The 26,597-nt window shown below is 40.9% G+C and overlaps 1 protein-coding gene across 3 annotated transcripts in view; it reads right to left on the minus strand.

Moving 5' to 3' along the window:
- The window catches only part of HECW1 (HECT, C2 and WW domain containing E3 ubiquitin protein ligase 1), a 236,233-nt gene that overhangs the window by 186,495 nt on the left and 23,141 nt on the right, over nucleotides 1-26,597 (minus strand). The window contains exon 1 of one of the 3 annotated variants that reach the window (XM_042889149.1): nucleotides 12,198-12,237. The exons of the other annotated variants lie outside the window; for them this stretch is intronic. The gene's annotated coding sequence lies outside the window, so the exon portion shown is untranslated. Of the gene's footprint in view, nucleotides 1-12,197; nucleotides 12,238-26,597 lie in introns of those variants that run through there. 3 annotated transcript variants of the gene reach the window in all.

A 26,597-nucleotide genomic window follows, 5' to 3' on the forward strand; every position in this document is an offset into this window, starting at 1 on the left:
AATGGAGAAGGATCTCAGGTTGCAGATCCCTCCCTTATGGGGTTCTTCCTGTAAGCCTAGATCTTCAGAGATGGGTGAGCACCTTTCCTTTTGTAATACCACCTCATCTGCACCAAACTTTCTGATTGTAGCACCATCCCATCTGTGTCAATCTTTCTAACTGTAACAGCTTGTAATCTAGCTTGTATTTGAGAATACAACCAATGTTATCTGTTAGTGTGTTACTTATGGGAACTGGGAGACACTGGAGCATTCTATGATTTTTAGATGTTGGAACATTTGCTCCGCATTTCATTCTTTTTAAGGAAAATAATTACTTAATATTATATATATGGCTACTTAAGTGATCAAGCACCATCCATTGCATGAATTTCAAGTGAGCACTTCTGAGTATTTTCCCTTGATTGATTGTTACATTTCACTATATCCAGCAGCTTTTCCAGCCAACGTAATGCTTGTCACGTGGAAATACAATCCTTAAGTCTTATGCAGATTTCACAATAAAAAAGATTTCAGTAGTGAACAAGACAATGCTGTAATTATTCAGCAAAAAAAAACCAATGCTGTTTATTTTGCAGTGTTTATGGAGTTTCGGGTTGAGGGAGTAAATACCAGAGTTAAAAGCTGTGATTAGATCTTGGTTATTTATTACAGTATTTGGTTTTCATTTAAAAAAAAAAAAAAAAAAAAAAAAATCCTGCCTTTATGGTAGCTCGCTAGCTTTCAGTTTTCGGAGCATCTGGAAAAGGTCATTCCTGAACACCCCCCAAAAAATAATAAGGCAAATTTATTCAAGTCTTATCTCTGACAAATCTTGCTGCTTTTTTTCATAATAATTTCTTGCCCCATGCTTTTGAAGCATTCAGGAAGGCCTAAAAAGGATTTAAAAAAAAGACAAAATGTGAGTGAGGAGACCAGTGCAATGGAGAACCACGCAGCAGCTTGTCTACTTTGGACATTAAATCGACTTTAAGAGTTTGACTTTAAAGCAAACCTCAGTGGAATTTCACACATGGTGAAGACTACCTCAAGTGCCTCATCTCATTGGTTTTTCTATTTTAGAAAAGCTTTGAAATACTTCCAGTTTTCTACCTGGAAGTTTTAATCAAAGCATTACACAGATCATGCAACCTGTACAGAAGACAAAATCCTGTGAACTAAATGCATGGTGATCTTTTCAACAGAGCATCAAAATTTAAGCACAATATGCTTACTGTGAATTCTAATACATTAACAAACATTTTTGAGACCTGCTTGGCAAATGTTGTTGGCGAAACATCTTTTGAGAAAATACGTGCAAGTGTATTTTCATAAGTTACTGTTAAACAGCAGAATAGCCAGTTCTGAAATTCCAAACAATACGGAAAGCACACAGTTCAAATAACACGTGGCTATAAGGCGTAAGCTTAGTGGTCAGTTTATTCGCTATGCCACGCCAGTTTTGCAGCTGTTTATAGAGTCCAAGCAACGGTATTAACTTCGCAGTGATGCAGTGAAATAGGGAACCAGTTCCGTCACACTTGCCTGCATTCCATTCTAGCAGAAGGTAAAACGAGCACTGATTTTTTTTTTTTATTATTTTTTTTTCCAAAGGCTAAAACTCCATATTTTTCCCTCATTACATTTTAAATTACTCATTAATTTATTATGAATAGCTATAAGCAATGAAGTTCTAAAACATTAAGCATACAGACATCAAAGAGTCCTTCTGTCAAGAAGTATCCAAACTCATTGGTTAAGCAACTTTTGCATTTTCTCCACCAGTTGCTGTATTTTAAAACCAAACTTAGGAATGAAAAATGGTTGGAGAAAAATAGAAACACTTCCCTTCAGATTTAATCCGATAGTGTTGATCTTGGACTCCTAAACTCTAAAGCAGAATACAGTACAACATCCAGATGTAGTAGCTAGGATTAGGACCCCAGGGTAGGAGTTACAAAAACACGGAGAAAACATCTGCTCAGAAACGCATAACTGACAAAGACAGAAAAGGGAAATAGGAGCTATTGTCCTTACTTCATCCATGGTGAACTGAATGTTGCATTCAGTTGCACTCCATGCTAATTTTATATTCTGCTCTTGTCATCTAATCACCAATCCATTACCCTTGTACTAAGGATCGTCCTCAGTATCCCCTTAAATATTTCTACACTCTGAATTATGAAAAGCTCTGACCTTTGAAGATAGTAGCAGAAATCTTGTCAGGAAGCAGCACATATTCAAACGATAATTGCAATGAAAGAATGACAAAAGCCCAAACAACCCCAACAGTGCTCCCCCTCAGAAAAACATTATTTGGTCCTGCAAGTCATGGAAATGCTTTTTATCCTCTAAACATTTTTATATTTGTCATCACTGAAACCACAAAGTATTTTCAAGACATTTACGTTTAGTCTTTTGAAAAGGTCATTTACTGATAAGCACTATAATCAGACAGTGAAAAATGGTTCTGTTTTCCTAGATTTAGTTCAAAATCTCTTCTGATCACTTAATAGTCATCCACCTCTTATGTATGTGTTTAATTATGCCATCACACACTCATCACATCTCAGTATCATGTGCTCTCACTGTGCCAACAAACAGTGGATTCTAGCTCCCAACATCACCTCTGAGAATCAGCTCTATTTTCAAATCTGGCTAACGTTTTCAAGCTACAATAGATCCCTCCTTACATTTTAGCTGTAATTCATTGTAGTTTGTAATTAAGCTACTCTGAAATACTACTGACAGACTCCAGCGAAGGAAATCTCCTAATTTTCTCATGACAAAATCCATTAAGTCAGTAACAGGCTCCCCTTGGAAAGTCACCTTCAAGCTCATAGATACGGATCAAATGTTTGGCTGGTATTAGGAAAATAGTGTTTTTTAATAAATGAAAATATATATATATATATTCAAAGGCTGCTGCTTCTTGATGTTAGATAATACCTTACAAGACATACTTCATGTCACGGCCCTTGGCCAGCATTCCAAGTTGCTACAACCTAGGTAGGAATGATTAATATTACATTGGTTCAGATGAAACTAAACATGACAAGGGATGTGAAAAAAGAAGGGATTCTGTAAGTGCACTGGTCAGAAGAGACAGGGCAAAGAGTGTGTACCTGCTCAAATAAATGAGAAGGGAGAACTGGCTTCAACATACATGGGGAAAGCTGAGGTACTTAACAAGTTCTTTACCTCAGCCTTCATTGGCAGTCAGGCTTCTCGTGTCCCTGAATCTCAAGGAGGGAGTGAGAGGAACAGTATCCCTCCCACCTGAACAGTGGGGCAAATCTGAAACCACTATGTGAGACTGGATGTGTTCAACTCCATGAGGCTGGACAACATTCATCCCAGGGTCCTGAAGGAACTAGTTGATGTGGCTGGCAACACTGTTATTCACCTGACAGTCATGGCTATCAGGCAAAGTCTGCAGTGACCAGAAAAAGGCAAACGTTTCCATGAGGTTTAACTGATATCTTCTACCTGGACTTCTGCAAGACCTTTGATATGGTTCCATGTTACATCCTCATCTCTAACAGAGATGGATTTGGAGAATGGGCTATTTGATGAAAAAAGAATGGGTTGGGTGGTTAAAGACAGAGAGTTGTGGTCAATGGCTCTATGTCCAGGTGGAAGTTGGTCATGAGTGGTGACCTAAGGGGTGTGTCTTGGGACTGGTGCACCTCAACATCTTTATCAGTGACACAGATTTTGTGATCGAGTACATCCTCAGCAAGTTTGCAGATTACACCAAGCTGAGTGGTGCAGTTCACACAACAGAAGGAAGAGGTGTCATCCAAATAGATCTGGACAGGCTTGAGAAGTGGGCCCACGTTTACCTAATGAGGTTCAATAAGGCCAAGTGCAAGGTGTTGCACTTGGGTTGTGGCAAAACCAGGCATGTGCACAGACTGGAAGAAGAACTCACTAAGAGCAGCCCTGAGGAGAAGGCCTTGGAGGGGTACTGATGGACCAAAAAGCTGGGCATAAGCAGGCAGCTTGCTCTTGCAGTCCAGACTGCCAACAGTCTTCTGGCCTGCATCAGAAGAGAGGCAGCTAGTAGAGAGAGGGAGGTGACTGTCACCCTCTACTCTGCCCTCATGAGACCCCATCTGGAGTACTGTACTGGATTACTCTAGACCTTGGGTCCCCAGTGCAAGAAAGACATGAGGCTGTTGGAATGGGTCTAGAGGAAGGTCACAGGGCTCTCTGAAGAAGGAGAGCTTAAGGGAGTTGGGCTTTTTTGTTTGGATAGAAGAAGGCTCCAGGAAGACCTCATTCCAGCCTTCTTAGTACTTGAGGGAAGCTTGTAAACAGAAGGAAGATAGAGTTTGAACACAGTGTGATTATGACAGAACAAAAGGAAGGATTTAGGTTAGATGCTCGGACATCTTTTACTCAGCCTGATTTAATAATGCCTAGGACAGGAAAGTTGGAACTAAATGATCTTTAAGATTCCTTCCAGCTCAAGCTATTCTGTGATTCTAGGATATATACCCTGCAATTGACTACTGTCTTTATTCTGTCTACTTGTGAGAAGTTACAGAAATGCAGAAAGGCCATACAAGTACCATAGTCAGTCTACAGTGGACTGAAAGCCTCTGCATGAGATGGATAAAGAAAGCAACTGCTTGATGTAATATGACATCAGGATTTCCATCTATTTTCCTAACATACAGGCTATGGAGTTCCTGTGAACTTCCTTCTCATGCAGCCTGACAAATTGAATATATTTCTCCCTTACAAAGAATGACAAAGGGACAAGTTAAAATTGAAAATTAAGCTACGATTGTCACAAAGAAGTGAGTCAGGTGTCTTCTCATAGCTACTCAGAGGTTGTTAAAGTTATAGAAATGAATTTAGCCCAAGTCCACCATACGTTTAACGCTGATTACAAAAAATTAGCCCAACGCTTATTTACAAACAGAGCATTCCTTTTTCTTGAAATTACAACTTGCATACACCATAAAAGTACTTTCTCACATATATTATTAGATTAGCTTCTGTATTACCATTACACTGTGTTTTAAAGGAAAGGAGGATTTGTATGTCTCCATGAAAAGGAGTTTACTCAAAGAGAAAATAAAAGCTAATGATATTACAAAAATTTTTCAAACTTCTAGGAAGCAACTCCAAAGCAATAGGAGCCTCAAGTCAGGACATCAATAGCCAATGATCAAACCTTCTGGCTCACTTTTGTTACATTCTCATACTTAGGGCAACCACAGTGGCATGGGAAGACACAGAAATGGGACAATTTGTAAGCTGACAAACCCAGCAATGTAGGCTGGGTAAAACAGAGAGCCCAATAAACTGTCCAAGAAACAGCCTTCCATATCTCAGTCTTTGAATGCTGATTAAGGGACCATTCTCAATAAAGTTACTTATTTGACATCCTTACAGAACCACATAAGCCTGGAATTTCAGCATGCATCATCAGGCATTTTCAGCTCTGCTCTAGCTCCTGTCACGGGGCCAAAACTAAGCTTCACAGGCCATCCAAAGGCAAGAGGCTACATTTCTTCAGGGCTGATTTCAAATCCTCAAAAATAAAACAAACAAACGAGTCAGGGTCTGGAGAGACTGTGTCCAGAGACACAGCCCAGTTTCAGCTGTGCATCATGGCAAAAGGCCATAAAACTAGAGAAAAAGTAAATAAATTAATTAAAATAAAGGCCACAAAATCTGGGGTTTCAGATTTTTGCTTTTCTTTCTTCCTCACAGCACCTGTTAATTTTACCAGTGATTTCACCCACACTAATTTTTGCACGGATGTGGCACAGTCTGCTCTCCTGGTCCAGATATGGGGAATACGGGAATTTTTTAATTGGCAATTGATCGTTAAAGGGTGGATGTGTAAGAAAACATCCTAAAACATGATAAAATTTAGTTCAGTCTCTGAACTATAAAGAACTTCCCTGAACATATTATTCTAGACATAGAACTCACTTTCCACAACAGTAATGCATTTTTGTGCAAACCTACCGGAAGAAGTCACTCTGAACATCACAGACAAGTTACTATTTTGTCAAATTGTCACAACAGGGGGCAAAAAAGTAACACATGAATGCTAATACGAGCCTTTTTTAAGTGCTTCTCAAGTCATGGAGGTGGCAGAAATAGCAATAGAAAAAGAAAAACCCAGGTTTTATTTTAAGTTCGGATTTGAAAGTTGTATTGAGATCCAGGCAACCATTTCAAAAGCGATATGGGAGAATAAAGCTTTTTCCTTCTCCAGTAACCATCCTTGTTTTCTGTTTTCCCCCCTACGCACACAGCTTGTCAACAATCTGAGCAATGCCTGTGCTCTGGGAAACTGTAACTCCAGCATGACCTCTGAGAAAATGCTTAAACACAGCATCCCCTGGCCCTGACATGGAGCAGGATCCCAGAGAAGATCGCGTGCTCAGCCCCATGCTCAGCCAGTTCACCTGGCCAGTGAGAAAAGATGAACAGAGCCCAAACCTCACACTGCACGAGCATTTACCCAGACTCCTAATTTTGAAGAGCCTTCGGAGGAGACGAAGTATACTGTGTCCCTAGTTATAGTCATAACCCTCCTGCTTTCTTCAACCAAACAGTTTTATTTCAAAGCAATTTTAAAGGATCTGTGGAACAGAAGCTATAAGGCAATCATGGCTCCCCTTTGCTACCCCCTCACCAACTCAGACTATATCCTTTTGGACTCCAGTCAGAAAGTACAGCTTGGTATTAAAATGACCGAAGCATGGATTTCCATTAGCTATATAAAAAGACTGGTAGAATGGAGTGGTAAAGTTCATCAGCTCTGCCCTTTTCTACCCTCTAAAATTCACATCTCAGGCTGAGCTGTGAGAACAAGCAGATACTTCTACACCAAAACTCTCATCTCCATCCCAACACTGATAGAGCACTGGTTAAGATCCTTTAAGGAGAAGCAGTAATTACTAGCTACTGGGACTGTGATGACCTTGTAGTTGTCAATGGCTTTATTTCTAAAGATGCTGCCACCCATTCTTCTTAACTCAGAGGTTGTAGAAGTACAGAGTTGGAAGCTTCCACCAGCTCTGCCATTGCTAAAGTCAGCACCATCACTTAGCCTCCTTTGAGTACTGTTACATGACTTGAGAGGTTTGAGCCTTTCTTTGGCAGGGATTCTGTAACTTCCAAAGTTCACAAAAATGAGGAAGTTCAAAGTGAGCCCAAAAGAGAGACCCATTACAGAATCAACAGTTACAGCAGAGGAATTCCCTGTAATATCACACAGCCACTAACATCACTAACTTTAAATTACATTTTAAATGGAAGGGACAAAATACCATTTGCAATGTGACACAAAACTCTTACATTTAGAGACTTATTTTAGAGACCACTCCAAGAATCACATAAAAGTGCCTTTCCTTAGCATCAAGGTAGAGAGAAGCAGGCATTATCCCAACTGTGCAGTGTCTCAATTATGAAAGTACACCCTTCTTCTGTTTCCCTTTAGGTCATTTGGATATCTTTTCCATAAAAATTACAAATATCATCTCCACAGCATCCTTTAAGCCTCAAACTTATTCAAAGCAGCAGCACAGTAGCTTGTATGATATATCACATCCAGTTGTTTCTCAGAATTTATTAAAGCTTAATTTCTTCCTGCAGGAGACCAAACTTTCAGCCAGTAGCACAATAGCCTTGGATAGCTTTACATGCCTCTGTCCATGCATGCAGGTAAGACTTTCTGATTTCACTTGTCTCTAGAGTACCTGGCCATGCTTTACAGCAGGAAAGCATCAATCTGGATTTGGACAACTGGAGTTTTTGCCAACATCTCATGGATTTTGCAATCCACCAAAGAACTTGACTAGATGACTCCCAGCATTTCATGGCTTCTAACTGCCTACAGCTCCCAGAGAATCGGCTGACTTCTCTGATGAAGAGAGAAAGAATGATGTACTAGAACTACTGCATGGACAGGGACTTAAAAATGACCAGGCCAGTCATGATTCCATGCCAGAGAACTTTGTGTACTGTCAGTTTAATGTCTGTGCTGTGAAACTGGGGTAATCACAGTGCTTCCACGTGCAGTGGAATTGCCAGGTAACAGCTTGAAACAGTACATGAGCACCTGAGTACTCGGAGTGGGGAGCCTAGATCCACCTTTGGTGGTGCTTCCAGCTGTGCTTCCAGCAGTGTGTATGCACTCAGAGCCTGCACCACATGCCCCCCTCCCCCCTACTTTTCCAGCATGCCAGAGTTCAAACCAGAGACAGCTGCATTCCCCAGCTCACCCCTTTATTCCAAGCTCTTTCTGGGAGGGTGAGTTAATTCCTCTTTCTTTGATATCTTGTTCAACAGCACCTGTATCTTAAATAAAGGCTCTGTCATCACTTTTGTTTGCTTTACATCATGATATCACAATGTGTCTGGCATCTCATACATTTACTAAGGGTTATGCTTTATTTTGTGACTGCGAAGTGCATGAAATGCAGAGTGATTCTGATCTCCGCTGGAGCCTTGAGAAGCACTGGCCACCTTTCACACAACCTTCACGTGTATTTTTGAAACAGTAAGTCCATGCAAGAATTTCTTTAAAAACAAGATCTTACACAGCTACCATTTTGCATATAGCCATTTTACATAGTTTGGTAAAACTACAAAGATCATCATCAAGCACAACAATCAATATTGAAGGATGAAAGACAGTCAGTTAATAACATAAAGAGTGAAGGCATCACAAGCTTCTTGTAACACTAAAATGGTGAAAATGGTTTTAACTAGATGCATTTTTAAGTGCAACAAGCAAGTTTGAGGTCTAGATCTCTAGCACAAATCATTCTTTATGGACTGTTTCTTCTCCCAGAAACCTGTGGGAACTAAACCCCAGACACACACCTAAACTTGAGGGTGGGCAACTCGTTTCAATGTTAAATTTCTGGGAGTCCTAAAGTCCCACGTCCTTGTGAGGATCAGCGCTTTCCACCAGTGGATTTACTCAGGCACCAGGAGTTCACTCACACTTCACATGTTCAACTAAAGTATCTTAGCAAGAGCTGGATCTTAAGTCCCTTGAAAGAATAAAGACTTGATCCATGGTCTTTGTACAGACCTCCAATAAAATTGGTATGGAAAGGCCATGTATTTTCCATCCTCCAGATGGAAAATAAACTATACAGCAGAAGAGCCAACACTTCAGCTCCTTCTGGCTGGACAAAGTGCTACAGATTATGCTGAGAGTAATGGCAGGGAAATGTCTTGGACAGTGTGAGATAGATGACAATTTATGCAGTCGTTTTCATTACTGATGCTTGACTATCAGCTTAAAATGAGTAAGCCCAGACAGCTCATTTTTGTACCTTTAAATAACTTGCCTGAAGAAAAAAGCAGTAATGCTCTGAAAGTGGTATTTTCCTTATAATAAGAGCAAAGCACCAGCTTGTAAATGTGTGAACTATGTTTTTCATAGACTCATAGAATCACAGAACATCTAATTGGAAGGAAACTACAAGGATCATCCAAGTCCAACTGGTTCTGCACAGGACCACCCAAAACTCAAACCCTTCATCTCAGAGTGTTATCCATATGCTTCCTGAACTCCAGCAGCTTGGAGCCTGTTCCAGTCTCCCACCACTCTCTGGTGAAGAACCTCCCCTCAGCTCCTCTGCTCTGTGCTGGACTAACCAACACACCTCAGCCACTACTCATACATCTTGTTCTCCAGACCCTCCACCATCGTCAAAGCACACTCTTGAACACTCTCTCGCAGTTTTATGTCCTTCTAATATGACACCCAAAATTGCAAACAATACTCAAAGTAAGGCTGCCAAATAACTAAAATTTCAGACACAAACAAGAGAAGAAAAAGCAAGTTTTAGCCAGACAGATAGATACAAGCTATTAAGGAACAAGCTGCCAAAGTCTGATCCAGCTCAAAACTTCCAACTCTCAGAGCATTCAGGTCTTATCCTTATGAACTATCCCATCCATCATGCCAAAAACAGAAAAGCTTCACAAGACAGTTTAGATTCTATCTTTACTACTCATTCAATATTAAATTTCTAGACTCCACAGACTGCCTGCAGGAGAAAAGTTGATGTTAAGTGACATCTAAGAACAGACATCATCTGCCTCTAAGAACAGACTAGACATTTTCATATTGCCCCCTATCAGTAACAAAAGGTATATAGCAAAACCACATAATCACAAATGCTAGAAGCCCAAGTAAATGGAGATATTTAGCCCCATTTTGAGTCTGAATAGCTGAGGTAAGTAGAAAACTCAAACAACACATTCAGCCACCAGACACATATTCTCCTAACTATGTAGGCTTACCAAAGCGGTAGCATGCCAGAATGGACACAAAGGGGAAAATGGGAAAGAGATTTTTTTCAAAGCAAATGCTAACAGAAGCAGAGCAATAACATAATGAAGAACTGCAGTGTTTCTGTAGCAGTATATCAGTACATCCTTAGCTGCTTTGTCATGTTTCACGCAGGACTGATTTGCCTAAATGCCTCATTGTCTGCTGGCAGGGCATAGAGCAGCTTGTTTTAAAAAGAAACACAGAATGACAGCCTTCTGCAGGGAGACAGCTGTTAGTGCCACAAAACCTCCCACTTACAAAGAACCACCAACTGCCGGGACCAAATATACAGTGCATGGGTATCAAGCTAGAAACCTTCCCCTAGTTTCTACTTTAAAAACATCTGCCCACTTGCTCTTTCTCTCTTCCTGAAGCAAGAAATAAAATGTTTTTCTTTCCACTACAGCACAAGGATACTGTAGTGTACATACTGTACTATAGCTTTGATGCTCTTCAAGGACATCTTGGTTTGCACCAGCTCTTGCCTAGTATTTGAATCTGTATTGGCATGAGCATGTCAAACAGCCACACTGTGTAATATACAGACTTAGGTTTTCAAGTGAGTGATCAGATAGAGGCTGTCAATCCCTTGGATTCCCAAAGCACTGCCTGCAAGAGCCTTGTGCCTCAGAGAGGGAAATCCACATTGAGACGTAAAAAAAAATACTTAAAAAACAGCCAGCAAGGACCTTTGGTGACAGTGAGACTCTGTACATCTCACTGAGACAGTGTGTAACAGTCTGAATCAGTCTCACTCTTCAGTTCATCTCTTTTTCCTAGTAAGAAATCCTTAAGTCTTTGCCTCGTCTCAAGCCCAACCCTTGCCAAATTATGGACTATTGCCCCAGACTACACATGGATGTGGCTCTGGGCAGCCTGGTCTGCTGGTTGGCAACCCTGCACATCGCAGGGGGTTGGAACTCGGTGATCATTGTGGTCCTTTACAACCCAGGCCATTCTATGATTCTGTGAATAACTACTGTAGGACAACCGCACCAGCAAATTAAGGCTGGTGAAATTTCTCCCTTAGCCTCCTAAACACAACTTTTAAGTTGCACAATTACGACAATAACAATCCAGCTCAAGTTATTGGGTTTCAGTCCAGTTCCCTCCTCTGCCCTTATGAATTTGCAGCCATCAAAATCTAACTTCATACTGTAGTTACAGTTAACATTAAGTTCCTTCTCAGCCACTGCAGATGAAACTGTTTCACTACTGATGACATGACCTAAATGTCAACAAAAAGGAAAAACCAGAGACTCAAACCAATTCTTAATACCATCTCAAAGGGTGCAGACTTGTCAAGCAAGGTGCTTCAGCCTTGCTTTCTGCTCTATTGAGTTTCTTTACATAAAACTGAAGCAGAGGTTATTGTGATGATTCCCCAACTTCATACTAGCTTTCAGCTTTGTGATTTAAGTCAACCGTGTAACAAATATTTAAATAAACCCTCAAAGAATACAGAGAGTAAACCCAGGTTTTGCATATCTTAGGTGTGAACACACAGCAACAAACTCCAAGAACAACAACAACAAAAAAGCAGGGATGACTACTTGTGATTCTCTGAAAATAGTAATGTCCTTCTTTGGTTTCTACCCAATTGCTGAAAATGGTGCAATGTTTTATTTTAGGTTGTTTAGGAGTGAAAATTTATTTGAAATGAGGAGGGAAAAATGTTACACTTAGCATAATATGAACTAAACTTTTTGCCTTTTTATTTATTATTCTATTATTCAGTTCATTTGCCCCATTAAAAAACAAACTGCCTGCATCTATCAGAATCATTTGGCTTTTTGATATATTTACCTTCAGTCCTTGTATCTGACATGTACAAGCGTCAGCAGCTGATCAGAGCCAAAACTGCAAACACACACAAAACAATACTTACAGACAAAAGAGAGAGTTGCTCCTTAGTTGGGGGAACACTGCATGTGAAAGAATAGGCTGGGTTAAAAATGCTTTGATAGAGTCATAGCAGGAATTATGCCTGCTTCCAGTAACAAGAACATACTGCCTTGTTTTTCACCCAGAAGTGAATTCAACGTGTAAAATACAAGCACAACAGGAAAGGCCAGTTCATGTTCAGGTAAGTCTTTGTGTTGGCCACTTGCCCAAGTGGACTTAGTATATCTGAGGTCACAATTCCAACTCTGATGAGTTTTGCAATATTTCATACACGCCTCAGTACAGCCAAATTGGCACTGAGTTACACGCAATGGATAGATGAGGTAACCATCCAAACTTTGTTTGACATTGAAATTTTACATACCAAGCAGATTTACGAACCCGAGCTTTAGATCCAAATAACTGTTTCTTGTTTTCTCTCACTTGGGAGTACAAACACAAATATTCGCATGAATATTTACAAAATAACTGAGCCATGTATGCGCATCTATTGCATGACTTGTTACTTTCATTGTCTCAGGAAGAAATGAGACACTAACAATCCACATTCGCTAGCAGAATTGAACATAGTGTTTTTTTGTCACACGACATACATGTGAGTAGTCAGGAAAACAAGAATAAGACTGATTGCACCACCTGAACTTGATAACGAATACCTGATTCTCAGGAAAGTGAATCTGCCATTTGTCTTGTGGTATTGACTCAGATCTAAGGAACTGTGTAACATTCCACTCACTAGGTCATTCTCAACTTTACAGTGCCATTTTCATCTTTATTGAATTTTTCTTTCATTTCTTTTAATCCTTGCGTAAATACTTATTTCTGGGTAACAGATTTCCATGTTAGGAGAAAAGTGGCAGCTAGGTCAGGCAAGACAGTAACTGCAACCTAGCTTTCCTTCTTCCATTTCAGAGAAAAGAACAAAAGATCTCCCATCTGTATCTCGAAGCACCTCCAGAACAGACTACTCTTTCATTAAATCTATTTTAAAAGCATCAGTGGTTGTTTTTATTTGGTATTTAAAAAGAAAATATTTGTTAAAAAGAAAACTGAACCTCTACAATATACAGAACAAGCATTTAAATGAGCAGTTTGGTTGCCAAATGTTATGTGGTAATAATGATGGGAAAACTAAAAGCCTGGGCAACACAACAAACACATCTGAAACACAGCACTTCTGAACACTGGCGTTATCATAGCCAGTGTTATTTGTAGAACTTGTAAAGGAATGAAGTCCTTATATTAGGTCTTATATTGCAGTCTGCTCATCTCACTGCAGTTGACCAACTCAATTTTGATACTGTAGAAATAACAAATCTCTGAACAAAGGACTTCAAGTGGAGTTCCTTAATCATAAATAAAACTTTGTGGTGTCCCCCAGCAATTTACAACCTCCCAATTAAAACTAGAATGCAGTAAATCCAAGTGTCCTGCTGACTTGCAGCATTTGAAATCCTCCACTCTCCCCACTGTATGGGGAGGGTTATTCTTCTAAAAGAGAAAGCTTCACTGTTAAATATCTGAAAAGCAAGACAAATCTGTCAAGATGATGGGGTAAGGCTGCTACGTGAACTCATCATATGCCCAATTATATCTCCAACCCCTTCAGCTCATTGAAGGACATATTCTAGGTCACAACATGCTAAGACAGCTCACGTTTTCTAACTGTTATCATTTGACAACTCAAATACCAAGATATACAAAAAAACAGCATGGATCTCAACACAACTGGTGCATTTATTAGGCAAATGCTCCACTGAAAACATTAGGAGTCACATCCACGGGAAGTTGGATGCTGCGGTGTGCAACTCCAGCTTACCTTTTATTAGGCAAGGAGGGAGAAGGGCAGAAATTAAAGAAAAATTTGTGGCACAGACAGATATTAATTCTGGTGCACAGAAACTGGGTGCTTAATCTTGGCACCATTGCAAATAGTATTTTCATTTTGCTCTAGAGAATGAAAATTATCATAATTGGGCATGCAGATTACATTTTTTTTTTAAATATCACTGTCAGAACAATCTTTCCTAAAGGTAAAGGCCACTGAAATAGAAATTTCATCCACCACGAGACATATGAGTGCTTAACAGCTGTATTTGTTACACCTCACAGGCTGAGTGCTGCTTTCTTTCCTGCAGGTAGCAGCCACACATTTACACAGCTATCTCATCTTCCACGGATCTTTGCCAACCTCTTCCTGAGATGCATTTTTCCTGCCTTCAGATCAGCTCATAGATTTCCTAAGGGCAAGGAAGAAAGAAGTGGTCTGGGCACGCTGTGTGTTATCGCATTCGAAATGATAAGGCACGAGCACAAGTGGGGCTGCAAAGAGCTCTATGGCAGATCACTGCCACACTGAAAGAGCAAGCTATGTGGATACCCACTGCCCACATGTTATCAATGACCAGCCTCTACGTGACGAACATGCAAGTTGCACAGTGTGGGACTGATACTAAAGGTAAGGTGCTTCAGTTTGATTACTAGTCAATTAGAACATCCTGTAATGAGATTTAACAAGACTGCTGTCAACTTGATTACTTTGTATAGTTTTGTTAATACCACCTATTAAGATCTGGTAAAATATAGTGAATGTATTAAGACTTCTGTTAACGTTTTCTATCTTCCAAAGAAATCATAGAATATCCTGAGTTGGAAAGGACCTATCAATTCAACTCTTGGCTCCACAGAGAACCACCCAAAAATCAGACCATATGTCTGGGAGCATTGTCCCGATGCATCTTGAACCTCAGCAAGCTCAGTACCATGACCACTCCCTTGGAGAACCTGTTCCAGTGCCTGACCTGGTGAAGAACTTTTTCCTAATACCCAACCTGAACCTCTCTTGTCACAACTCAATGCTGTTTCCTCAGGTTCTACTGTTGGTCACCAGAGAAAGGAGATCAGCACCTGCCCCTCCACTACCCATCATGAGGAGGCTGTAGGCTGCCATGAGGTCTCCCTTTAGTCTTCTCTTATCTAAGCTGAACAAACCATGGGACTTCAGCTTCTCCTCCTACACTGTTCCCTCTGGACCCTTCCACATCTTTGTAGTTCTCCTCTGGACATTCTCTAATAGCTCTATGCCATTTTTGTACTGTGGACCCCAAAACTGTGCGCAGTACTCAAGATGAGGCCTTATCAATGCAGTGTAGAACAGGACAATCACTTCCCTTGACTGGCTAATAGCGATGTGCTTGATTTGCTCCAGAAGAAGTCGGCCTTCCTGGCTGCCTGGCTCTTACTGTTGGCTCTTACTCAACTTGCCCTATTTCAGTGGGGCAAATGTACAGTGTCTTATCACTCAGTCTGTACGTATGGCCAAGGTCATCCCTTCCCAGGTGCAGAACCCAGCACTTGCTCTTGTTAAACTTCTGAGGTTGGTGATTGCCTAGCTCTCTGATTTGTCCAGATCTCTCCACAAGGCCTCTCAGTCTGAGTCGAAAGCTTTTCCCAATTTAGTTTCACTGGGAAACTTGCTGAAAATACCTTCCAGTCCTACATCCATGTTATTTATGAAAACATTAATGAGAACAGATCCTAAAATGGATCCCTGGGGAACCCTACTAATGACCACCCGCCAGCCTGATCACAGAATCATAGGATCACAGAATGGACTGGATTGAACAGGACCTCGAAGATAATCTAGTTTCAATTCCTCTGCGGTGCACAGAATTGCCAGCCATTAGACCAGGCTTCCCAGAGCCACATCCAGCCTTGATGTAACCCCGCTTACTATAACACTTTGGGCCTGAGCCATCAGCCATTTTCTCACCCACTGCATGATGTTTTTGTCTAACTGTATGCTGGACATTTTGTCCAGAAATATTCTAGAATAACTGAAATCACAATTTTTGCAAAAATGCCACATCACGGCTGTTTGAATTACTATTGCATGCTCTAATATCCCATCATCATGTTTATGACTGGAAGCCACAAGCTGCAATTTCAGTGAGATACACCTCAGAATAGAAACTTCAGTTTGGTGGGAAATATAGTGAGGAAAGTGAAAGGGGAGAGAGGAAAGATGGATAAAGCGGAAAAATACAACTGTGATTGAATAAATAAAAAATGAGGAGTTATTAGATAATACAGACTTGAAGTTCATGATCCACAGTATACTGCAAGCTGGGAGAGTGCACTGGCAAAAGATGACTACAAGCCTGTGATGTTCCATTTTTCATTAACTATACTGTTTGCTCAGGACAGGAGCTCCTTAAGAAGGACCTTTGCTTCGATCCACTGCAGCTGCGTTCGCATTTCCATGAGCAACTTCATTTTTACAAACAGTGCTGACTACTATAACTATCAGTAAGCACACACAAATCTCTGATGATTTTTGATTGCTCAAACTTTGGACTACTGTAAGTTGCCCTCATGAAAGCAAGCAACTAAGGCCTTGGAGATTCTTTTTTTTTTTTTTTATTGGACGACTGGAGGAATAGATTGCAAATGCATTAGTTTTGCTTATGTAATCAGCACAAGCACAAAGCACGCTTTTTTTCTCCCAGAAGCTCTAGTATACAGCTACCACACATAGATGTGTATTTATTGAATTAATGAATATCGTCATATACATGTTTACATAGTACAATTCTACTTTCATACAAACACATTCCTATACATTTGTGGTCATTTTCGAGAAGCACTCAGTAGTTCACTTAGAACTCCTCACAGAGAAGTATAAAATTTCTCTCACCTTTGTGACAATGCTTTCAAGCCAGTCTTTCAAAAAGTCCTGCTTATAATTTGTACTGGATACTCAAAATCTCCGCAAAAAAAATTTACTTTTGCCTCTCAAATAGGTCCACATGTATGCATTTATTCTGTATTCTTCATCAGTTATTTTTCTTCAAATAAAAACACTGCCTGGGGGTAAATAATTCATCGGCAAATTAATATCATGATCTACTAATTGGAACTATTTCTGGGAAACAAATGGACAGGGATGTTTAAGAGACCTTTAACAAGTCCCCTACATAAACACACAGCCTGTGAAGCTGTTTTAATCAAATGGATTTGAAGTATTGGGCCCTGCCATATCTCATAAATCTTGCTGTTTTAAATGACTCCAGCTTTTAACTTCTGGTGTGAGCTGGGGATGGCATCACCAGAGCTCAGGAAGGCTGGCATCAAGGACAAAGAAACATGCACATCTGTGCAATGACCCCAGGGGAGCAGCAGGGTAGAGGCACCCACTCAGGAGTAATCATCCTAAGAAGTCTACCAGGCACATTGCTGTCAGTCAGAATCAGGCCTCATGTCACTGTGGCACACGCACTGAAGAGTTACTGATTATCAGCAGATTAGCTCCATCCTTTGAGGGCACAGAGCAGTGTTTTCACCCTCCTGGCTCCCTTCGCCAGCTCCTGCCAGAGTGAAAAGTTGCTGCGTGGGTACTGCCTTTTAATTAAAAGCCTTGTTATACTCTGCACAGTGCTTATTTTTAAAGTAGTGCATGAAATGAAAAAGGAATATCTTCCAGCACAATATATTCCTAGGAGCCTCCGATAATTAGGGCAGTCACTTAATTTTCACATTTTGGTTTCTACTGGGTTACGTGCCAATTAGGAAGCTGCTGTGACGTTTGTGCCTCCCTAACTTTTTTAATCCCTTTCTTAAAAATTCATGCAGCTAATGTACAGCTGCCTGCAAGTTCCATCTATATTACAACAAACATTAAATATTAAAGTGCCCATACAGAAGTATTACATAAGCTATAGACAATTCACCAGCACTAAAATGTGCCTTTTTAACCTGCTGATCCTCGTGCATTACACCTCCCACTTGGTGCACAGCTCTGATATGATACGGGCTTAGGACAAACCCCAGCAGGAGCTCAGCCCGCAGAGACAGGGGCTTCACCCCAGCTCCTAGCACCAGCCCTGGGACATGCAGAGAGCTGCCTTTCAGCACTCTACATGCAGCACAGAAACGGGGCAACACCTCACCTCATTCTGTGAGATCAAGTGCAGTTAAGGGCTGTAACTACACACTGCATTTTAAGCAGCCCAGCCCAAGCCTTGTGCTTAATCACAGGCAGAAGTTCAGCTGACTTGATGAGGGTTGATTCTAGATGCTACAGTGAGCTTTTATTTAAACCTGAGAAGAAATACAGAACTACCACCCCCTGGAGTACCCCACTGATCATCTCTGATCAGTGCAAAACTTGAAAATATCAGTGCCTTCTACACAGTAGAGCATTCAGAAAGCATGAGGTTCAGTAATTAAATATTTCAGCATTTCCCACCTGAATATTGTGTCCTGGACTGAATAGGTAAGTTATAATTTAAACTGGTGAGACATGAAATTGAATTGGGTCTAAACTGACCAACAGGCCACGTACAATGCCATGGTCTCACAACAGCATCTTCTGATTTTGTTCATCCCACAGTGTGTTTCTGCCTGCCATGTTACCTGCTGTATCACGCAGGGACAGTGGGCAGTCCTGTGGGATGCAGCTCAGCCAGCTCAGTTGCAGGACACAGGGGAGGCTTGTCTCATCAAAAGGGGTGACAGGTTTTCTGCAAAAATCAATTTGCCTCCCTGGGTAGGTGTGTTAGAAGAATATGCAAAAAGAATTAAGATTTCAGATGTGGGAAAAGCCATACAAAGAGAATTATTTAAATCCTTGACCACACCACAAATTAAAAATGCTTGTTTTGATCCTCAGGGTGCTGCACTTTTGCTTTAGATTTCAAATTATTTGATGTCTCAATACAAGAACTTAAGGGACACAGAACCTCCGGTTCATTACTCCTCCTTGTGTCTCCTCCAAATCCCACTTCCAAAACTCTTCCTGAACAGTGGGCAGAACAGGGAACAACGCAGGAAGGACTGGCAGACCTCTGTAAGTCAGCAGTTTGTGTTTTCCTACTTCCCATTACTTCTGCAGACCTCAGTTATATGTTTTCTTTAACTACTTAGTGTGTGATATTGATTCCATCTCAACTCACTGTTTCAGTCAAAACACACAGTAGCAAAGGAAATGACTCACAGCAGTTCTAGCATATTATACCAATTCTATAACTTTTCTTAACCAAGCTTAAGAAACCAAGTGGGGAAAAAAAGAGCGAAAGAGGCTATTCTGATATGATTTGTCTTCCTCACGTCAATGCCCACATGACCTAGCCCTCATTATGCTACCCGTTATTGAAGCTGTAATAATTACAGCCCAAGGTTCCATAATTTTCTTGGCACAAATGACAAATAATAGACAAATAATTATATCGGTTGTGCTACTCATCCTTCCTAAATACCTACAAAACAGTTCTTTTCTCTAATTTCCAGGGTTCTAACGTGCATTTTAAAAAGTTACGTGACTGGCCTACAGAATGCTTTGGTAAGGTCTTTCAAAACTATCAAAAGCAGATCTGAATATGCTGACTTTCAGAACTCTAAATTTAGAGTTTCTATTTTTTCTCTCCCATCCAGTAACATATAACCAATGGTCCTAAAGACACACAAGACAGTAGCTTCAACTTCATGATGAGGTCAAAATGTTTTCTATCTAGATAAAGGAAACTATTGTGATTTAATCGTGAAGGTCAGAAATCACAGTATATTACACCTCCCACCCAACCAGCACTAAAATATTCTTGAGGAATAGTTATCTTCTGTAAATACTGATTTTCCTATTGAAAAAAACAACTGTAAATGAGAATTCCAGATTATCTCTACTCCTAAAGTAACAGTTCAGTGTACTTGACCTAGAACAGGAATCTGTATGACACCTTTTAACCATTACAAATCTTTTTTTCCAGGTTTTTTCCCTTCCCTAGGCTGACCTTAGCATCCTTTTTCATTTATCATACCATATTCATGTTTTGTGCCTTCCAGAAAGGATTATCACATTGCTCTGGCCACCTCCAAACATGTGCCAGTGAAAATTCTTTAGGATGCTTTAGTTTGAGAAAATTTGTGTGTTCCTGTGGCTGAAAATAAAGATTGCCAAAAACAGAGAATTGTGTGATTCCACCATTCATCCTCCCTGCTCCTGCACTGCAGGATACTTGTTCAGGCTATCCTGAACAAAGCAAGTTAGATATATACTAGGCTGCTCCAAGGGAATGTAGCTCAGCTGAGAGGGTAGAAGGCAAAAACACAGCAAATGTTCCAAGAACATCTCAGAGTATCAAGAGAAGTCCAAGGAGACAGGATGTGGAGCTGAGCTACACAAAAAACAGTTCCAGATTTAGGGGTTAATCTTAAACATGTTCTCCATGAAGAATGTGGAGAAAAGGGCCCAGAGCTCACTTGAAGAGTGTCTTAAACGACAGAACATTCATGTGACTCTGTGTTCTGGTGGTTGCATGCTGTGAAAGCATTACAAGTAGTCTGGACTAGATGAGCACCAGATTTGCCTCCTCACCCATTACCATCTGACTTTTCACCACAGTAAAACAAAAACAGCCAGACTGCTAATGTAACAAGATAACTTCATCTGAGGAATATGATAAAGACAATACAGAACACAGATAGCAGTTATACCTATACAATTATTTTATGATTTATGATTTAAGTGGCTTTTGAATCCATGAAAGAACCAAGAGAACCGCCTGCAGCATTACCTTTTTAGACTGATGTACCAGTGTTTGCAGTTGATTGCAGGGATACAGCTAGTTGCTTTTTTAATCTCTGTCTTTAAATTGGTAAAAAAAATAAAAATAAAAATCTATATAACAGAAAACCACTACAGAGTAGCACATCACCACCTCCCATCCCAAGGTGGAAGCACGCATTTCGCATTGCTAGTCCTGTACCACCTAGGATAGATTGTGCTAGGAACACATACAGGGCCCCAGCGTACACCACTTCTCCAATGACCTCTGCAGTTCTTCCCCACTGCAGATGGGGCCCCACAAGAGCCGGTAGAGGGGGACGATCACCTCCCTTCTGGCCGCCCCTTTTTAATGCAGCCCAGAACACAGCTGGCCTACCGGGCTGCAAGCATACAGAAAAAAATAAATCCAACCTGTATTAGAAACCAACACCGTTCACAAAAGAGGTAAATTTTAAAATTTGAGAGCCCACTTCAGTTTGCGTTAAAAGGAAAAAAAAATTAACCATGCACTTGAGCGTATGATAAGGTACATAAACTAGACAGCTTGACTAACCATCCGTACAATTCACCTTGGTTTACACTTCTCAGTAGAGATAAATTAAACTGGAAGGTTTATTATTGCCAACATCTGTGTTTAGATTTCCTTCCCTTAATCTTTCTGAGTGTAGTGCAGACATTTTAGAAGATGAAGGCGATTAAAATATGCTGCCTAGAGACTTCATGAGAAATGCAAGATAAATAGGTTAGCTATTCCCCCTGGTATACAACTCACATTAGTTCGAAAAAGGAAGGAAGGAGAAGCTGAAAAATAAAAGTGTTAAAAAGTGATTTATAAAGTCCAACAGTAGGAAGAGAAAGAATGTAAAACTGGATTATTTAATAACCAAGTATTCCTAAATGCAATTTGACTAGCATCAGAAAAAAAGACAACTGTATCAACTTATCACCAATAACCAAATCTCTGTCTTCCGTCATGAAACAGCCTCCTGTTTCAAGAGGTCTGAAAACCGTCACTTGATCGATGCTAATTACTCCCTGGGGATGACCTGTTTTCTCAGCCAAGAATCCAGCATACCTGCTCACCCACTGGGTAAATAAAGGACTCCAACAGCACACCAAGCAGCTGTTCCTTGTGACGGCTCAGACTGCCTGCAAGGCTTCAAGGATGCACATCTGGGAAGTTTTCCTGGTACCTGAGCATCTTTACGTATTGTTCCACACATGTAGGTGCCCTCCCCACAACATCTAAAATAACAGGGTCTCACAGCAGTGCTGGGAAGGTGCATACAACAAGCAGCAAATGAGCACTGGGACAGCAACTGGCCACTCTGCAAAGAAATCTCATTCCACAACTGCTTCACTTTGTAATATTAGAGCATCTCTAATTTAATTTTGGCATATGCATACTAAAGTCTATGCTGTTGACAAATTTCCTAACATTTCCCTTGCTACATCCCATCCTTTTGACATTCCTTCTCTAAAGAGGTCAACAATAGCTCAAGAGTTTGTATCAGAAACAGAGCTGCCATCAGGTGCACAGAAATGATCATCCACCCTGTACTCAGCTCTGATGAGGCCACATCTAGTGCACTGAGTTAAATTTGGGACCCCTCACTACAAGACGTTGAGGCCTTGGAGCACGTCCAGAGAAGGCAACAAAGCTGGTGAAGGATTTGGAACAAAAGTTTAATGAGAAGCAGCTGAGAGAACTGGGATTTTTTAGTTTGGAGAAGAAGAGGCTCAGGGCAGAGCTTATCACTCTCTACAACTACCTTAAAGGAGATTGTGGCAAAGTGAGGTTTGGCCTCTTCTCTCCTGAAATGAGCAATAGGGTGAGAGGTAATGGCTTCAAGTTGTGCAAGAGGAGGCTCAGGTTGGAGAGCAGGAAAAATTTCTTCTCTGAAAGTGTGGTCAAGCATTGGAAGAGGCTGCCTAGGGAAGTTGTTGGGTCACCATCCCTGAAGATGTTCATGAATTGTGTAAATGTGGCACACAGAGATATGGTTTAGTGGGCATCATGGTGATGGGTTGATGACTGGACTTGATGATCTTAAGGTGTTTTCCAACTTTTTTTTTCTCCCCTGTGATTCTATAGTCTGCAAGTAAAATTTTACACAAGGCTATTTGTGAAATGGGAAGCGAATTCCCCAGGTTTACTGATCCAAGGCATGCCACACATGCATTACCTCAGAAGGAAAAATAAAAACATTGCAAAGAGGCATTCCACAAAAAGGAAAGCCAGAACCAAGCACACATCTAAAATAAAAATGCCTTCATAGATCACCTTGTTTAATTCTACTGGAGTCAGAAGCAAAACACGCTTGTAAAATATTAACTCCATTTCACTTTCACCAAAGAAGGTTTGTACAGTAGAATTTATTGTTTTGATAATTGCAACACTCTAATGGCATGAAAAGTACCATGATAACAGCAGGAGGGCAGTCTTTCACTACAGCAAATAACAACAAGCCCAAAAAACAGCTGCAACAGACATGACAGAAAGAGCTGCTTACCGTCAGAAGGCCTCAGGTTGGCAGGTAGGAGATACCCTTGTCTTCACTGCCAGCCCTTAAATGAGGTCTGGGAGGGGATGGATCATGGCTCCACCCCTTCCAGTTATTCAGGTTCACTGCAGACACCTGAACTCCCCTGGGTTGGCTCTGCCTTCCCACCAAGTGCTCAATCCCTGTTTCAGGCTGTGGTTTAGCATTTCTGCTACAATAATAAAGGAAGCTTTCCAGTAAAGCAGTAAATGATTCTATGATTCTTTTTTGCTTAATGACAGTAAGTGGAGCATCACAGAAATGCACGTCCTCTGTGTGTCTATTGTAAGATAGACAAGCCCTGAGGTTGCTCATTATTATTCTCCATGCTGCTTCTGATGAACAGATCTATGCACTAACTTTCCATTGGCTTAATCAAGGATTCTCTATGATATGCAATTAATCTTTAATATGAAAGTAATTAGGGAGAAGACACAGAAAACACAGCTGATCATCCTGACCACTGAAAACCAGATTAAGGAATTACTCAAAGCCCTTCTTCATATTGAATTTTTACATTTGCAAATCCCATGATATATGAAAGCTCAATGAAACAAATTTTTACAATCCATGGAACACATTGACAGCTTTCATTCAGATTGGTAGTTCTTCAGCAGTGAACCCACTTACCATAACTCACAGAAAGATATTGGGAAAGCATACTGAAAGCATAATATTGGCAAACTACACACAAATTCTATCCTGGTCATAAATGTACATAAACACTGATGTGAGTCTAGTTTACCCTGCCTTGCTACTCAGTGCCTGGAAGGCAAATCTGAAAGCTAAACTTTGAAACAAGGATGACAGTAGCTAGACAGGCTCTTCTTGTTTGGGACAGGAAGTCAGCTGAATCTCTTCAGAAGCATGGAGGACGGACTTAATCACCACTGAATATCTAATTCAAGTTTAAGAAACATTAATTGGATTTGGAAAGTCATAAGCACAGGAAGGAGGAACTGAGCAGGAATCAAAGCTAGGTTCTGTTGGTAAAGGTTCCAAATTCCCTGGGATGTTTAGACAGGATACAGTTATAACCAATCAGCAAAGAGGATTAACAAAGACTGAATTTCCACACTGACTGAGTGCTTTGAGCTGGCACCTTAGCTACAGCAAGTTTCTGTGTTTGTGCTGGTATTTAGTCATTTATAAGCAGTAGTTTTTAAGCAAAAAGAAGCACCGCCTAGGCTGTTTATACAGTTAGCACTCCTATATGCAAGATGCATAATATGGTGTTTACCTGCTCCTTTGTATCGAGGCACCTAATTTTCAGAATATGGAGGCCACTTAAGAATTAACTTCTAAGTAAATTTTGGAAAAGCAAGTTCCTCAAAAAAAAAAAGAAAGAAAAAAGAAAAAGAAAAAGAAAACCCGAACTCTAGTCACTGTTCAAAACAAAACAATAGTTATTAAGTAAAATGCAAAAGCAGGTAACAAAATGCCTGTGTACATCTTTGACCATTTAATCTAACAGTTTAAACTGTTAAAGTGGTCAATGGTTTAAACGGTTAAAGTGATCAACAGGTTCACTTCCACTGGGATCACTTCCAAGAGCTAATTTCTCAGCAGTTTCGGATGTGAAGAGAAAACAAAAGTCTGCAAGACCATTCTTTTCCTCCTGCAGTTTAACATCTTCATGGGACCTGATGGGATGCATCCCTGAGTGCAGAAGGAATTAGGGGTGTTACAGCTGGATGCCTCTGAACAATTTACAAAGGTTGTGGGAGTCTGTGAAGGTCCTTTCCTGATGAATGGAAGCTAGCCAACACTATACCCAGCTACAAAAAGGACATGAGAAAAGAGCTAGGAAACTACAGCCTGCTGCTCTAACCTCAGCCCCTGAAAGATGGAGATTACCTTGCAGGATACATAATGCCCCTTAAAGAGCAAAACTTTGATCAGGTATAGCCAATGAGTCACACGAGCTCATGATGGGAAAATCCTGCTTTAGCAAACTGATCTCCTTATTTAAGGTCACCCATATGATGGATGAAGGGGAGGCAGTGGATGTAATCTTTCCAGATTTTAGTAAAGCCTTTAGTACCACCCTCACAGCACCCTCCTGGAGAACTTGTCCAGATGTGACATAAACAGGCTTATCTCTGCTGGGTGATAAACTGTCTTAACTGTAGAGTTCAAAGGGTTGTAGTGAATGGGGCAACATCTGGCTGGCAACTGGTCACCAGCAGCTGGTCACCAGTGGTGCTCCCCAAGGCTCAATTCTAGAGTCAGACCCGTTCAACATTTTTATCTGGGTGCAGGAGTGGAATACAACCTCAGCAAATTTGTTGATAATGCTAAACTGGGAGGTAATGCTTACCCCCTCGAGGACCAAGAGGCATTGCAGAAGGATCTAGGTGCATTGGAGCATTTGGTGATCAGCAATGGTGTGAAGTACAACAAAGGAAAATGCTAGGTCCTGCCCCTGGGACAGAGCAACACCAGACACAGGCACAGATAAGTGGCTGGAGTGGCTCAGCAGAGAGGGACCTGGGGTGCTCATGACAGCAGGCTCAGCAGGAGCCAGCAGTGCACCCCAACAGCCAAGAGGCAAATGAAATAGGCAGCCAAAAGGTGATTTTCCCACTGTACCTTGTATTGGTGCAGCCTCACCTGAACACTGTGTGCTGTTTCTGGCCGAGCAACATAAAAGGGATGTTAAGGTCCTTGAAAGCATATGCACCAAAGCTGGTAACAAATCTGGAAGGCCTGTCCCGTGCGGAGAGGCTGGGGACAGTTGAAAGGCTGAGAGGTAACCTCACTGCTTTCTGCAGGGGAAACAGAGGGAACTGCCAGGCTCTGCTCCTCATCCATGGCAGGATGCGAATGGCAAAGAGCTGCACCAGGAGAAGGTGAGACCAGGCAGTGGGAAACATTTATTTATGGTGAATGTGATCAGAACTGGAACAAGCTTCCTACAGAGGTGGTTGACACCTGTGCCTGTCAGTGTTTGAGAGGCATGGTCTGCTGGGTGTAACTCTCCTCTGAGCACTAATGTAATGTACTAAGAGACCTAGCCCTCCACCGTCCTCTGGAGCTGGATCCCATTAGCTGAGCAGGGCAACACTTCAAGCTGTGGCTCCAGAACCTACATCTGCATCCAACAGCTTCTCAGCCTGAAGTTGCTTTCCATTTGCCACACCAGTACCTACAGGAATACTAGCCTGGCTTAACTGTATTTCTTTTAATCAACAGGTTGCCTCCTGCATTTAACCATGTGTAGTCACCTCAATAATGTACTCGAATAAAATAATTAAAAAAATAAAACTAGAAAACAAAA

This window comes from Lagopus leucura, unplaced genomic scaffold (assembly GCF_019238085.1).
Source record: "Lagopus leucura isolate 7727_CA_CO unplaced genomic scaffold, USGS_WTPT01 Super-Scaffold_100157, whole genome shotgun sequence".
Lineage (NCBI taxonomy): Eukaryota > Metazoa > Chordata > Aves > Galliformes > Phasianidae > Lagopus > Lagopus leucura.